The sequence below is a fragment of the Protopterus annectens genome, chromosome 6.part0 (genome assembly GCF_019279795.1).
Source record: "Protopterus annectens isolate FY-2018-M chromosome 6.part0, PAN1.0, whole genome shotgun sequence".
Taxonomy (NCBI): domain Eukaryota; kingdom Metazoa; phylum Chordata; order Ceratodontiformes; family Protopteridae; genus Protopterus; species Protopterus annectens.
In genome coordinates, this window is record NC_056737.1 from 1,251,111,840 (window position 1) to 1,251,114,339 (window position 2,500).

The 2,500-nt window shown below is 36.3% G+C and overlaps 1 protein-coding gene across 8 annotated transcripts in view; it reads right to left on the reverse strand.

Annotated features, from left to right (window-relative positions):
- The window catches only part of ACVR1C (activin A receptor type 1C), a 1,029,031-nt gene that overhangs the window by 774,551 nt on the left and 251,980 nt on the right, over positions 1–2,500 (reverse strand). The gene's annotated exons all lie outside the window — the stretch shown is intronic.

A 2,500-nucleotide genomic window follows, 5' to 3' on the forward strand; every position in this document is an offset into this window, starting at 1 on the left:
CTCACTTAAGTTTGATTGTGCTTAACCAAAATAAGTTGGAATTAAATAAGTCTGCATGGAAAAAGAGGGGTCCTGATTGTTAACCACAAATAAATTCATCATATTGTATGGTTCCTTTGGTGACTGAGGAGTGACTTGACTCCAGTGGGTAACAATCTGTGGATCATGTTGCTTATTATAGGACTGATCACTATAGAATTCCACAACCATGCTTCCTGGAGATATAAACAAATCCTTATAGTTATGCTTTACTTCAGCCAAGAAAGAACAATTTATAGATGAATAAACAGAATGTTTCCATTACCACGAGTGTGACTGTACATTCTTAATTATGGCCTCCATTACCACGAGTGTGACTGTACATTCTTAACTATGGCTTCCATTACCACGAGTGTGACTGGACATTCTTAACTATGGCTTCCATTACCACAAGTGCCACTGTACATTCTTAACTATGGCATCCACTACCATGAGTGTGACTGTACATTCTTAACTATGGCTTCCATTACCACGAGTGTGACTGTACATTCTTAACTATGGCTTCCATTACCACGAGTGTGACTGTACATTCTTAACTATGGCTTCCATTACCATGAGTGTGACTGTACATTCTTAACTATGGCTTCCATTACCACGAGTGTGACTGGACATTCTTAACTATGGCTTCCATTACCACGAGTGTGACTGTACTTTCTTAATTATGGCTTCCATTACCATGAGTGTGACTGTACATTCTTAAGTATGGCTTCCATTACAATGAGTGTGACTGTATATTCTTAACTATGGCTTCCATTACCACAAGTGTCACTGTACATTCTTAACTATGGCATCCACTACCATGAGTGTGACTGTACATTCTTAATTATGGCTTCCACTACCACGAGTGTGACTGTACATTCTTAACTATGGCTTCCATTACCATGAATGTGACTGTACATTCTTAACTATGGCTTCCATTACCACGAGTGTAACTGTACATTCTTAACTATGTAAGAGGTTTATTGTAAGTACTTGCTTAAATCACCAGTAATGCACCAATTCCAGAAACACGTGCATAACCTTGAATACTTGAATTACAGTAACAGCTAAAGAATTCAGGTCATACATTATCTGTCAGCTCTAATTTCTCTCTGAATAAATGTGGCATTTGCTGTCAAACAAACACAGAGTCTCAGATATACAGTCCCTTGAAGACATGATGTCACTTACTGAAAGGTCATCTCTAATTAAAAGTCTGATATTTTGAATCTTATCACTAAGGGTATTCTGCATATGTGATGAAAGCGAATTCAATGAAGCCTACCACCTAGTTATGTTACAGAACTGTACATTTTAGTGTCATGATTTTATTACCTGCTAGACAACAGACTGCCAACTGAAAAAAAAAATCACGTGTTTATTTGAAACACTTTAACTGAAGTCATGGATGATCCACTCCTAAACATTTCTCTTTGGACTCTTCCTTGCATAAGGCATAATAAGTGAAATAGAACATCACACTTTCTGGTTCTGATATTGAACTCTAACCTTCTTTTTTAGTAGCATCTTGGATAAGATTTGTCATTGATGGATCTATTAAATAAACTTTCATCAGGCTCTTTTGTTATAACACTACAGCCAATGCAGAGGAAGAGCTACTAGACACTTTGATAATATAATTAATTCCTAGGCCACAAGCCCTTGGAGAAAATGATAATTTAGAGCATTAAGAGGTTTATTCATGAACCAGTTATCAGTGAACATCAGAGATACCTTCAATACCTTGTTCATACATTATGATGTATAGTGCATCTGGGTTTGAGCTAATGACAGTGTTCTTACTCTTCGTCCAGATCATCCTGGGTTTGAATCCCATTGACAGTAAAGTTTAATCATGCAGGTGGTTAAAGCTGTGTCCTGTAGTTCCAGTGGTACAGGGTTCGATTCCTTCATCTCTAATTTGGGAAGTCACTTTAGCAGACAATGCTTAGGAGCAACTGAAAATTTTGGTTTATAATTCTCAATGGTCCCCTGGACTGCAAGCCTAGAAACAATCAATCGACTAGTAAGGTGAAGGGGAAATGTACATAGATCAAAAAATGAGTGCTGATTGTCTATGTTTCTGTTACCCTTCACCTTTTGAATTTTTCTGTAGAGGTCATGGATCAAAGGGCATCTTAAGCGCAGTTTGTTTATATTTTATGTTTGATTTTTAAGTTTAAATATCTAAATAAGCAAACAGAAATAAAATTAACACTAACTCTGCAGCCATGAACACTTTTCTATCTTCTGTACTCTGTATGATAATTATGTAGGAGGCATAAATTATTAATTATAGGAGTAATGCTCAATTTGTACTTCAAATTACTTTCCTATCTGCAAGTATATTTACTGATATAGGCTAGGATTCCTCAGCATAAAAAGGCCACAAAATCTTGAAACTTAGCTTGGTTTAACAGAAATAGGTAGCATCCTTTAACAAAAAGTTGCAGTTCAGAAAACATGATTCTGCTTAAGTACA